Here is a 13,599-nt window from a genome sequence, read left to right as displayed (position 1 = left end):
CAGGCTGGGTGCGGTGCCGTGGATAAAACTTCCCCGGGATTTCCCAGTGAAAGCATAAGATACTGTACCCGACTGCGAGCTCGTTTGCTCCCAGGAGTACAACAGTGTATCCCATAAAAAGACCCAAAGGTTATCTTTCTTGCACTCAAAAGGAGCGCCTGTTTTTTAAAAAGAGCTTTTAAATTAAAGGAGGAGCTAACATGCAGGGCCATAGTATTTTTAGATCCGTGGTCAAAGCTTTGCTTTGTAACAAGTAAGGCCTTTTTGCAGGTTTTGTGTGTGCGCCACGCCAAAATCTTCAGCTCGCAAAAGGAAAGCAAGCCTGTAAAGGGAAACAGACTGGAAAGCGCCTTTCCCCGGCATCCGCCTGGGTCAGCCGTGAAAAATGCGAAAAGCAGAGAGGGAGAGATGAGCCGGATTCCTTGCGTGCCTTCGCTCTGCCATCGCCACCTCTGAGGTGCAGGGAAGAAGCTGGCTGTGCAGAGGGAAACTGAGGCAGAAGCAGCCACCGGGGCTTTGCTGGCTGGGCTGGGTGCTCAGTGCTGATGATGTTTTGGTTTTTTTTTTTCAAATGAGATGGAGAAAGCTGGAGGAAAAAATGGGGGTTTCCTTTGCTCAACCTGGGTTAATTGCAACCATCCCCTAGCCAGCTTGCTGCAGCGTTGTCCTTCCTCACAGAACGTTCAGACGCATTTTCTGCACTTTCCTGCCTATGACACAACCTAAAAATCTAACATTTCTTCAGTGACTAAGTGGCCTGATCCTGCTGGCTTGGGGAGCAGGGGGAGAAACCCAGCAGGGATTACTCTGAGAGCAGCCCAAGCCCTGAATTTCTCCAGTTTCATTATGCAGCACAGGCAGCATATATGAACAACATAATGCAATACTCCCCTCCCCCCCCATTTTCCCCACAAAACTGAAACACCCAGCACTACAATTTTATTTTAAAGCATGCAGTGTTTTTGGTAACACGAGGCAAAATTCATGCAGCGGGTTATGCAAACACGTTACCAGGCTGCGAGTGATACAATGGGTTATTAAAAAAAAGGGGGAAAAAACCAACCCCCAACCCACCCTATTTATGAAAACAGATACATGGCACACTCCTGCAAGCTTTACACATTTTCTGTCCCAGCTTTCCTTCATCGTATCAGCAATGACTACAGCATCCCCGAGCCTATCTCCCCAAAATTAATAATTTTCACCCAGACCTGGCTTCAAGCAGTTTGTTACACCTGAGTGTCCATTAGAGCCCATAGGTGAGGTGTTTTATTAAAAAAATAAGGTATTTCTCGCAGAGGTTATCCCGTTTGTCAAGGTGGCTTATTGACCTCGGTGATTTATCACTGGGAAAAAAGCTGGAGGGAGGAGGAGGGACTACCTCCTAAAAATAAATATATCCCTTAATTCTCAGTGCAGCTAAACTTTCCCTCACAGCCCAGCTGGGGGAATAGACTTTAATCTCCTTTATCGGATTCCTTCGTCCGAGGCTGAATTTTGCTGACGCGATCGCCCTCCACCCGGTGTTTTAAGAGCACCACGTTTTATAAAGGAAAGGAAAAGGAAAAAAGAAAAAAAAAGAAAAGAAAAAAGAGAGAGAGAGAGAAACCAGCAAGAAAAGGGAGGGCGTTTGCCTGACAAAGGGGAGGCGAGGCGGACGCCAGGGGCTGCCCCTCAGGCCGGCCCCGCCGCCTCCGGCTCCACAGCGCCGCCTCGTCCGCGCTGCTGTAGGCGCTGCCCGCCGCTCGCTTCACAAAATGGCCGCCCGGCGGGGCCGCGCCGAGAGGCGCCGAAGCGACAAAATGGCGCCGGGCGGGCAGCGCGGGGAAGGACGGACGATGCGCGGCTGTGGGGGCCGGGGCGGCGAGCGTGGGCTTCAGCCGTGCCAGGAGCACGGCGGAGGGGCTCCTCCTCGATGTGCGTAGCCCCTCCAGGCATGCAGCGAAAGCGCTGCGGGTGAAACCTGACCTTCCGCCCCCCCCCCTCCCGCCCTTTTCTCCTCGCCGCCTTTGCAAAAGGATGCGAAAATGCCCAGAAACGCGCGTTTCCACTCGGCCACGGCGGAGGCCTTGGCCTCGGCCCCCCCGCCCCACCGCGTCGGCCCCCGGCCCCACCATCCCCTCACGGCACAGCTCGCAGCGACCCCTAAAATGTGTTTTTTTTTCCTCAGAGCATGAAGAGTTTTGGCCCAGAACTGGTCTTCCCACAGCCGCCCCCTCCCTCATCACCACATGCACCCCAAGGTGGGTAGTTTTATGCCTAATTCTCTCTTCCACCTCTTTTCTCCTTCGCAGGGGTTGAAGCCACCACCTCCCGCTCTCCTCGCGGCGTGGAAAATACCCAAACGCGCTTAAAAAAAGATTTCCACAAAAACCAACCCTGAAACAGCTGAGGATTGATTTATCTACTAAGCCGGAGCGGCACAGGGAAGAAGCCGTCGCTGCTTGCCTTGCTCCCCACGACAACCTGCCCGCCATTCGGTTAATTAAAAGCATACTTGGTGTGATCAGACGTGGTAATACCATAAAAAAAAAAGGTGTATATATATATATATATATACACCCCATAACATCCAAACGCTCATTGTTGGACTCTGCAGCCAAGGTACCACATACGTTTTTTTTCTTTTCTTTTGTTTTGTTTTGATTTAATGTTGCCTTACCTTTTTTCTGCACCACGGTGTTGTTACAGGCTACGTTATAACATTGCCCCTTCTTTGTTAAAAATCACATGGCTAAAATACTGCTGTTTTTTCCTGGAATTACAAATTTAGGCCCATACAGATGCTCTTTTACTTCTACATATACATATATATACACAATATTTTCTATCTCTCTCCTTTTTCCAGGGACTGATTACAGAATATAAAATAAACCCACACACCTAAAACACTGATTTAATTATATATAATCACTGTAATTTTGGCCCATATATATGTTTGATTTTATATATATATTACCTTTGTTTTCCTCCATTGGCTTTCTACTATAATATATCCTAAAAGCAGGAGAAAAAAATGCCATCAGAAAAGGAAAAAAAAAAAGAAGAAAAAGAACAAAAAGTAACCCATCTCTTTTTTTACAGTCCATGGTGGAAGTTTGTGCCTGAATGTTTTATTTATTCCACAGAGATGTAGATTTTCCTTGGGAGATTTGGGGAGGTTTTTTTTAAATTGCAAGAGGAAAAAATACACCCAGAAAAACAACAATAAAAAGAGAACCAAAAAGAATAATAATAAAAAAAAGACACAAACCCCAGTAACTGAAGCTGCAAATGCAATCAAATAGTCCGGATCAGACAATTCATTGCAACAAAAAGAGAGGACAAATTAGTTCAACTGAAATGGCAGGGCTTTGCTGTAGATCCGGGAGGAGGGATCAGCTCCTTTATCCCACCATCTAGCGCTCCAAACACCACCATTTTTTTTTTTTTTTTCCCCTGTGCTTTGTGTTGGGGTGTTTTATTTAAAGCCAAGCAGGCTGCAAAACCCTGCCGAACCGGGGCTGCCAAAGCCATTCGTGAGCTTAATCTTTTATATATATATATATATATATAATTTTTTTTTCCTCCCCTGCACGCACCCAGTCCTTGTGCAAGCCTCTCCCTTTTTGTATGTGCTTTATTGCTTGCTCCCCCCTCCCGCGGGTATAAAGGTTTCTCTCCTCTCCCCAGCTTGGCAGCTTATTCCAGAAGTTTCTACGGGGGAGGGGAGCACCCACTGCGGAGCCTTTGCCGCAGCGCCGGGCAGGCGTGGTCCCTGCCGCCGGAGGAGGAGGAGGATGCAGAGGATGCACCACCTCTCCCTGCCTGCCTCTTTCCGAGCCTCTCCCCCTTGCTAGATCTCCCCATCCTTGAAAAGGGTGTTGGGTTTTTTTTATTATTATTTTTTTTCCCTCCCCCTTTGCTAAATAAATTAAAAGCAGAGATGTCTCCTGATGGAGATGGATGAGGCTGGGCTCGCAGCAGTGGGGTTGCTCGCTCGCTCACACGCACTGCCGCAGCCTTGATCTGGTTTAGTGAGGGCACCGATGGCAGGAGTGACCTTTCCGAGGCGGTGGGAGGGAGGCTTCCCCGCCGCCCGAACATTCTCCTGCCTGGAATTCATTTTAAATAGCAGGATTATTATGTTTTTATTTTCTCCCCCCCCCCCCCTTAAAGAACAGCTTGCTCTTTCAGTGATTTTTTTTTTTTTTTTCTTGGTTGCCTTAGGTTGAAGCTTCCTCATGATTGTGTGTGTTTTGAATTGCGTTTTAAAATTGCCCAGCTGGAGACAAGTCTTGATTAGAACTGGAACAATAGCTCCATTTTATTAATAATGGGAAGGATTTACAATCCTACAGCACCTTCCTTGGAAGGCTTTCAAAATCATTTGCAAACACTCACAAATGTAAGATTCCACAGCCCTTGGCTGTGAGGTGGGTAAGTATTTTAATAGTGCCACCACCAAAAATCATGTAGGTGGCAAATCTCCATTTCTGAGTGCTTACAAAAATGCAAAATTTGTTGGGTTTTAGGGCTACAAAGCTGGGAGTAGGGGAGGTTGGTAAGTGGGGCTGGCTAAAAGCTGTAACCTAAATCTGTTCCGTGTTCTCTGTAGATGCAGAGTATTTTGCTGCGTCCTGGGAACCGGGCTGTTCCTTCTCCTCCTGCTCCGTGCACACGGCCATGCAGCTTGCCAGAGTGAAGCTGTGGACTCGCCTGCTTGTCAGTAAACATCTGCTTATAGATTCCATCTCCCCTCCCCCCCCCCCTTTTTTTTTTTTTAATTCATTAGCTTTTTGTAGTCCCCAAGTGACCTCCGTTAGTGCTGGCTCTGCTGTGGTTTGACCACAGCTTTGCATTAAAGCCGGCTGCTAGCGCTAATGTGTCTCCCTTCGAGCCAGAGTGACCTTGCTTGGGGGACTGGGCCCACCGAGCCAGTGCAGACGCTCTGCTTCGATTACCGAACCCTGCGTGCTGCTTTTTTCCAGCCCATCCCTTCCCTGACCCAGGTAGCGCAGGGCAATGTTGCAATATTAGGAGTGAAAGCTGTCTTATGCCTTATTTTTTCCCTTCTTTTTTCTTCTTTTTTTTTTTCCTTCCCAGGGAAATACAGGATTGTTTGCATAACCCCTCTCCACAGCAGATACCTTCTTTGTAAGTATTGTAAACACGCAGCGATCTAAGAGCTGCCTGGGCAGTGGGATCTGGCCTTGCTGAGGAGCGTAAGGCACAGGGCTCTGGTTGTGTAAGCGTGTGTTGTACACGGGCCACAGGAACCCACAATGTTTCTGTGGTTACTTCTGTCTGGATAGCATGAGTAGGTCCCAGGGCTTCCCCTTCCCACCGCTTACTGTTTCACAAAAGCAAAGGCTGGTGTTTCTGGAAAAAGCTCTGCTTTGTGGCCTTTAAAAAAAAGAAAAACTGCTGTAGGTTAGTCATCCTTATTTTTAAAGGAAACTGTGTTTGCCAGTCCTATCTGTGTAACGCATGTGCGTGTGAGATGTTAACTATTAGCTTTATTTGCAAAGGCTGGTAATGTGCTCTGGTTGCTGCTCTTTGGAGCAGTGCCACCGAGGCTCCGCTGAGCTTATGCTGGCAGGTGGAAAAACTGACAGTCCAGCTTTTCATACTCTTCCCTCCATTTTCCTGTTTCAGTGGTGGTACCTCTGCATTGGCAGGTGTGGAAGTGTGGAGACCCTAACAACAGTGAGCAAGGACAGATGAGCTGTCTTCTGGGGTCAATTCCAACTCCACAGAAGGAACCCTGGTAATTTATTTTTTTTTCTTGCCTGTGGTAGCTTTTACTCTAAGCTTCACTGTATTGTGTGAGAAGACTTGAGTTTGACCCTTTTGGATGCTAAAAATGGCACTTGTTTTAAGCCTTACTGGTTTTCTACCTTCCCTGTGGTCATATAGAAGAGCAAGCCATGCAATTAAAATGGTATAGCAAAGGACAGCTCCCTCCCCCTTTCCCCTTTCAAAAAAACCTTCCAGAGTTGTGTGCTCTTGAACTGCTGCATAGGCAGAAAACATACAATGCAGTTGTCAGCATTGTGCTGATGTGTGGCACATTTAAAAAAAAAAAAAAATACACACAAAAGGGGTGGGGAGAACGGTTGCCTCCAGGGAGTAAAACTGTGGGGCCCCTTTCCCTACAAGCGAACAGACCTACATGTGACGGTATATTACTCTTAATTTTGCTCAGGCAAACGTCAGAGGGAGCATTGCAACGTCCTAAATTGTGTTGGTGAAGATCAGGGTCCCCTTGAACTATATCTTTTTTTTTTTCTGTGAGCTTGCTCCTGTGAGATGCTGCTGCTTTATTACTTGATTCCTCAAAGTCGTGCTCGCTCACTGAGGAGGAGGAAAATGCTTCCTTACTGGGTGCAATTTCTTTTGTTGTGTTGCAAAAGGTAATAAAAAGCACCTGGTGCTGGTCTCTCCGAGGTCACACATGACTTCAAGGTGCAGAGTCCCAGCAATCATTAGTGTGTGAGGAGTGTTGGGTACTGGCGCGTTCTCGTTAGCCTCCCTTAATGAGAATATTGGCATTGGTGTTGTGTGAATGCCTCCGGCTGACCAGTGGAAAGGCTCTGCCCCTGCTAAGCTGGAGCAACACCTGAGAAATGCAGCAGTTCATAGCACAGCTATGACTTTATGCTTTTCTGGCAAAGATTTTGTGGGGGGTAAGTGTGAGGGGTCCAGTCCAGATGTCATAACCTACTCCCTGTGGTGCAGAGCTGGGGAAAGCGGGTGTGTGGTGTACATGAAAATTGTCAGTAGCTCCAGTGCCTAAAGCCTCACCTATGCTTGAAATAAACCAGTGTGGACAGGGATATTAATTTTATTCTCTCGTTAGGGATAGTGGGTTTGGAGATACACCTCATGCTCATCAGAGGCCTTTGCTGGCGTGGAGGTACAGCAGACCAAGGAGCTGGCTGTTTGGGATGTTTCCACATTTTTCAGGTTGGCGCACCCTGTGGGACTGGAATTACTTCTCCTTGGCAGTTTAGGACAAATGAGTAAGAATTACCTTGTGAGCGCTGAACTTTTACCACCCTCTGCTTTGGACCAAAGAGTTATAGAACTACATCCGTCAGATTTCCAAGCTAAACAAAACCTGAATTTCTGGTGCCAAAAAGCCAAAACGCAAGTGATAGAAACCTCCTCTCCTCCTCCATAAGGGGGGGAAACCGCAGTCTTTCAAGCTTTCTTGTTATCCCAGGGTTAAAAAGCTGCACCACGGTAAAATGAAAGCCAAAGCTAGCTGAGAAACTGTTCTGCACCATATTGCTGGAGAGGTTTTTGAGTGCAGCAGGTCTTGACGCACAAGTATTTTTCTTTTGTGCTTTTCTCTGGAGTGAAAGCACAATAACCATGCAGATGCACATTCAGTCTGCTTCATTTAAAACACCATCAACTTGCTTCGGTGTCAAAATGGTGTTTGACGAAATAAAAGCTCTGACCGTGCCTGGCTCGGTATTTATTTTGTGCTGGGTGTGCTATCAATCCGATGGGGAACGTGGGGAAGAGCAGGCTTTAGCTCACAGGTTTGGACTGTGGGTTTTGTGTTAAAACCTTGTCCTGCAACACTCCAGCGTAATTCCTGGGAGTTTTCCTGGGCATTGCACACGGGGCCTTTATGTTAGAGGTAAAAGAACACTTGGGTGTTAAAAATGGCAAAGTACGGGATACGGCGATCTATCCAGTCCTCGGGGATTTATATCTCTTACAGTTGTCATGTTCGGGTATCAAATCACACGGGGGTGGCTTTTTGGGGTTTTGTTTTCTTTGTTTTTTGCCTAAAATGTAATATTTTGTAGCCTGGAAGATCAAAGTCCTGTGTCTAGCTGCTGAAGTGCCCTGTGTTTGGGAAAAACCTTTGTGAGGTGAGCAGGCACAGCTCTTTGGTACGTGGTTGCATGGAAGTTCAGGGGCAAGGGAAAGCAGGGCAGAAGTGATGCCCCTGAACACAGTGAAACTGTGACGTTTCTAATTTTTCCTGACAACAGGAAAAAAAAAAAAGATATTAATTCTAATATATCTACTACCCAGTGAGCAAGTAGGTTCTTTTGCAGTCCTGTGACAGGATTTTTTGACAGCGCGGCTCAGCCATGGCACTGTACTCTGCTGCTGAAGAAACGTCTGTTTTTGTATAGCCAGGTATTTTAAAAACAGAAGTGTGCTTTTATATATATACAAATGGGTTCAGTGTAAACCGAATTCCAGGGGGCTCCTGAGCTGTGTTTACTGTGCTGCAGAAGCTAACCCACTGGCTACAGTGGTGGTATTTTGTGGCAGCTCCCATCCCTGGTACTGTGTGGATAAGAAGTCTAGCAGGGAAAGAGCGTTAGAAAATAAATTACTAAATACTGGGTTTCAAAAACGTGAAGGGAGGTTTCTGAACAGAGTCATCTCATTATGAAGATCTGGAGCACTAACCCTCAAAGAGGAGAGAACCGAAATCAACAGCTTTATTAATACAAATCCTATACTTTGTGTTGCTTAAGGATCCAGAACCAGACGCTTCATGTTCAAAGCGTTACCCGCGTGTAAGCTGATATCCTCTGTCTTGGCAACAGATGAGCCCAAATATCAAGCAGCACCAATTCCTTCTTGGAGGAAATTATCCATTGCATAAAACGTAATGGGTAAGCAATAAAATTAGGCCAGTAACTCAGGCTGCCTGAAAAATGAGATAAAAGCCTAGCTGGCAATTTGATATTCAGCTGCCATACTGTCATTTTAATAAATATAGTCAATGAGCAGGAAAGGCACGTAAATACATTTTATAGTGACAAGATGGTGGCTGGAGCTGGCCAGCTCGAACAAAGAAATGCTCCGAGTGTTTCTGTTGATGTCTGAGGGCTCTTGCCTGGGCAACCTACTGTTTTTCTGTAAAAAGCAAAGCAAGCTGGATGCATGCTGGACACTGGTGGGGATAATCATTGCATGCTGCTAACGTGACCACTCTAATCCATGCAAGTCCCTGGTCGATACAGCTGGCTGATGTCCTCAGCTATGGGGAGAGGCATAATGCCTCCCTTCCCCGCCTCCAGCTGCGCTGCTGCAAGCACGAAATGTAGAGCTACTGCTAAGCCAGAACCAAGTATAGGAAGTTACTGTCTTAGCAAATATAGCTCTGGTTGCTGTCCTTGTTCGGTATCTAATCTTTGCTTTTTTTATATGTTTGGCAAGCAGTCCTGGTGACACGTGGCAGCGAGCTCCACCACTTGGGTAAGACGCCGTGTTAAAAATGTGCGAACTTGCCTTTTCAGGTGTTGTCTGCTCCCTTCTTTGTATTGATGTTTCCTCCTTGAAGTGAGGCTGTCTCTGGCTGTGTGGACCCCAAGGATGTTTTCTGTTTCTCCTGGCCCCCCTCCCTTTTTTTTTCCTCCAAACTGGAGAGCGGCTAACTTTATTAGCTCCTTATATGGCAGCACCATTTTCTCACGCCTTTAATGGCTTTCTTTTGATCTGTCCTGTTTTTGCTTTGCTTGATGTGAACGCAGTGTTCAAGCTGAGATGGGTTTATAACCTGCTCCCTCATTAATATATGCCCTGGCATTTTAATCCTCTCCAAGTGCCGATAAGAAACATCCAAATGTTTTAACTACGGGGTTGGCCGAGATGTCCGGAGATTGCTGGGTTCTCGGCTACACCCACTGCACGGGCATGAGTAATTTAAATTGCACCTTGCGGTGCACCAGACCCTGCCCTTGCGTGTCCCGAAGGTGATGGTGAGCAGCTGAAGTCCCCCCTGCCTTGGCTGGCTGCCCGCCTGGGAAGGGTAGTGTGCAGGGATGCGTGTCCATGTCTCACCCCTGGATGCTCACCATGCTGTCGCTAGTGGCGGGACAGTGGGCTGGTGCGAACACGCGTCTCTTCTGCAGCAGCAAGGACAGCGTTGGTTGCTGCCCTGTAAGACCAGTCCTTCGTCGAGGCCCCTTTGGCCTGCGGAGAGGAAGGTTACACTTGCTCTGGTCTCTAGGCTGGGTATGTGTTCTTTAAAATCTTCGAATGAGTTGGAGGGATCCGGTTACAGCGGCGTTGCCAGCGCGGTCGCGTGTTGCAACTGGGAACAGTTTCCCCCCAAAGTGGTTGAAAAGTATTGGGATGGTCCAGAGCTTTGTTTGCCGTCACCAGCCGGGCTTGCGCTCCTCTCCCAGCTGGCTTTCGTGTGAACGGAGCTCTTTAAGCGCTCGTTTCAACTGTCGCTTCTGTCAACAGAGTCGATTCTATGATTCTAGGATGGCTTTGTTTGCGACAGCTTCCAACCCGTGGATCTCCCTCCCGGCCAGCCTGCCTGCAAGATGGCTGTGTGACAGCAGTGACCCTGTGTGAGGTTTCTTTGAAGGACCTGAGAGCCGCCACGGGTTTCTCGTGTCCCTTGGAGATACCACCCAAGCAGGGAGTGAGGGGACAAACAGTTGGAAATGCTGTTGCAGCAAGCACACTCGGTCGGAGAGGGAAGAATTCCGCCTCAAAAACCTGTTAGATGTGTGGTTTGCATTTCTTCCTCTCTAAAATAGTTGCCTGTAGAGCCCATTAAAGGTATAGACATGTAGCGACTGTCTTTGCGCTTCCGAGCAGTTAAACCAGAAAGCTAAGCCCATTTCCACGGAGATGAAACGTGCGGTGGAAAGTGCTGGTGGAGCGCCTTGGCAGTGCATTTTCTCGTGCGCTTGTGGCTCCATCACGTTTTAAATAATAGATGGTTTGCTTGCAAAGAGGTGTTGGGATTTTTTTATTAATCAGTAGATCTCGGTTTGGTGGAGCAGCATAACGCCCGTCATTGCTGGGGAAACTGAGGCACGGGGCCGTAGGGGATGGGCACGCAGCCACCGGCAGTGGTAGAGTTGGGGATAAGGGTCGGGTCCGCGGAGGCTCGCGTCGATGTGCGTCAGAGCCCTGATTAAACCCAGAGATTTGCATGTTTGTTAAGCCACCTATAGCTTGATGACTTTGCCCAGTTGTCGAGGTGGACTTGTTGCCAGAAGGTTACAGCGGCCCCGGGCAGAGCCTGGCCAGACCGGGTGGCAAAGGCAGCAAAGTTGAGCACCACTCGCTCGCTCCGACAAATAAAACGTGGTTTTAATCAATAGGAAAGCGCCGTCGGGAGCCTTCGGCCAAGGGAAATACTGAAATATCAGGCTGCTCTCAGTGGTGAAAGCAGCTAACTGGCTTCCAAAAAAATACTCGCGGCCCTGGGTGCGTGTCCACTTTTATCCTGACCTCAGACTGCTCGGAATCTTGCAGTGGTAATCAGTTCGGATATTTTCCTTTTCCAGTATAAAGATAGGTGGGTTTTATCCACGCAGAGGCACATTTTGGTGGAAAACCAGACCCTTTGGGTTGAAAAATGTGTGATTCCACGTTGCAGAGCCACCTTCTGAGCAGGGACAGGGTGCAACGTGCGAGTCAGTTAACTGCTGGGAGCAGGGTAATACTCGCAATGAGCATTTTCTTCACCCCGTCTTAATTAAAGAGTTCTGCAAAACCCCGTGGGGAGAAGGGGGTGACCCGGCTGCTCCCGACGGTGGGAGTTTCTTTCGTGCAGTTCTCAGGGTGAGGTGGCCTCCCCATTTTGGTGGCAGGAAGTAGTTTGGGCCACTGGGAGGATTCGGTGACCCCCTTCCCCGCTCGCAGTGGGGACCAGCACCACCAGCCCCGCTTGGGGTTGCCTATAGCGCCGAACTTTGGAGCCATCACAGATGCACAGAGCTATAGGTTCCCAGGAGTAAAGATGGTCTGTGCCTTGGGATCAGGGGGGGAATCCCTATGGCCCCCCATGCCTGGCTGGGACCCCCCAGCTGGGAGAATCATGAGCCTCCAGCCTGGGTGCAAGTGGGGTGCTGCTGGTGGGACCTTGCCCTTGCATTGCAGCCCCCTATTTCTGGGGTTTTTTTGATTGCATTGTAACTCCTTTATTATTTTTTGCATAGCATCCCATTATTTTTTGCAGTGCACCCCCTTTTTTAGCAGTGTGTCCCCTTTATTTTTTGCATAGCACCCTTTTTTTTTTTTGCAGTGCAGCCCCTTTATTTTTAGCAAGGCACCCCCCTTTATTTTCAGCAGTGCACCTCTTATTTTTAGCAGTGCGCCCCCCCCCTTATTTTTTGCATAGCACCCTGTGTTTTGCAGGGCACCCCCTTATTTTTAGCAATGCATCCCTTTTTTTTTGCACAGCAGCCTGCTTTTATTTTTTTGCACAGCACCCATTTTCAACAGTGCACCCTCTTTATTTTTTGCATAGCACCCCATTTTTAGCAACTCACCCCCCTGATTTTTAACAGTGCACCCTTCTGCACAGCAGCCTTTTTGCAGTGCACCCCCTTTGTTTTGCACAGCACCCCGCTTTTAGCAGTGCACCCTATTGATGTTTTGCACAGCACCCATTTTCAGCAGTGCACCCTGTTATTTGCAGTGTGCCCCCTTTGTTTTGCAGTGCACCCCTTTGTTTTGCACAGCACCCTGCTTTTAGTAGTGCACTCCCTTTATTTTTTGCAGTGAGCCCCCTTTATATTTTGCAGTGCACTCCTTTGTTTTGCACAGCACCCTGCTTTTAGCAGTGCACCCTGTTGATGTTTTGCACAGTACCCATTTTTTGCTGTGCACCCCTTTTATTTTTTGAAGTGCATCCCTTTTGGTTTGCACAGCACCCCGCTTCTAGCAGTGCACTATTGTTTTCCACAGCACCCATTTTCAGCAGTGCACCCCCTTTATATTTTGCAGTGCACTCCTTTGTTTTGCACAGCACCCCGCTTTTAGCAGTGCACCCTGTTGATGTTTTGCACAGCACCCATTTTCAGCAGTGCACCCCCTTTATTATTTTTTGCAGTGTACCCACTTTGTTTTGCACAGCACCCCGCTTTTAGCAGTGCACCCTGTTGATGTTTTGCACAGCACCCATTTTCAGCAGTGCACCCCCTTTATTATTTTTTGCAGTGTACCCACTTTGTTTTGCACAGCACCCCGCTTTTAGCAGTGCACCCTGATGTTTTGCACCGCACCCATTTCCAGCAGCGCACCCCCTTTATTTCTCGCTGCACACCCCGGCCCCAGCAGCGCGCCCCTCGCCGGTTCGCAGTGCAGCCCCCCGCGCCCCCCCCGCGCAGGCGCAGTCCCGCCGCCCCCCCGCACGGAGCGGGGCGTTGCGCGGCCTCGCTCCGCCCCCGCCGCCGGGCCCGCGGCGCGCGCCCCGGGGCGCAGTGCGCCTGCGCGGGGGCCCCCGTGTGGCGCTGTGAGAGGCGCGGGGAAGGGGAGGGGGGGGCCGAGCGGAGCCGCCAGAGGAGCGGGAGCGCGGAGGGGGGGAAGGAGGAGGCGGCGGCGGGGGGGGGGCGCCGCGCTGCCGCTGACGGAGGAGGAGGAGGAGGAGGAAGCGGGAGCGAGCGAGCGAGGGCCGCGGCGGGGGGAGGCCGGGAGGAAGAAAACCCGCGGCGGAGGGGGAGCCCGCCGCCCGCCAGCCGGCCCGCCAGCCAGGGGGCCCCCCCGGAGGGGATGGTGTCGTCCGCCGCCGCCGCGGCGGGGGGAGGCAGCCGGCGGCGCTGAGGGCGGCAGGGCCCCGCGGCGGAAGAGGCGGAGGGCGGCGAGGAGGAGGCGGAGGAGGAGGCGGCG

The 13,599-nt window shown here is 49.5% G+C and overlaps 1 long non-coding RNA gene across 19 annotated transcripts; it reads left to right on the top strand.

Moving 5' to 3' along the window:
- The first annotated feature begins 1,073 nt into the window (after window positions 1–1,073).
- LOC121085412 lies at window positions 1,074–10,712 on the top strand. 19 transcript variants are annotated; one of them, XR_005827057.1, is made up of 10 exons: window positions 1,077–1,917; window positions 2,295–2,604; window positions 4,210–4,704; window positions 5,086–5,136; window positions 5,638–5,749; window positions 6,842–6,948; window positions 7,806–7,871; window positions 8,493–8,633; window positions 9,184–9,978; window positions 10,233–10,712. It is a non-coding gene; the product is annotated as an uncharacterized LOC121085412 (long non-coding RNA). The 19 variants fall into 19 exon arrangements; XR_005827054.1 differs by having other exon boundaries at window positions 10,213–10,712; XR_005827063.1 differs by having other exon boundaries at window positions 1,084–1,917; window positions 9,181–9,219; window positions 10,213–10,712.
- The last annotated feature ends 2,887 nt before the right edge of the window (window positions 10,713–13,599 follow it).

The sequence above is a fragment of the Falco naumanni genome, chromosome 3 (assembly GCF_017639655.2).
Source record: "Falco naumanni isolate bFalNau1 chromosome 3, bFalNau1.pat, whole genome shotgun sequence".
NCBI classification, from domain to species: Eukaryota; Metazoa; Chordata; class Aves; order Falconiformes; family Falconidae; genus Falco; species Falco naumanni.
The sequence above is the reverse complement of the archived record's forward strand: the minus strand, read 5'-3'. Positions and strand labels throughout refer to the sequence as shown.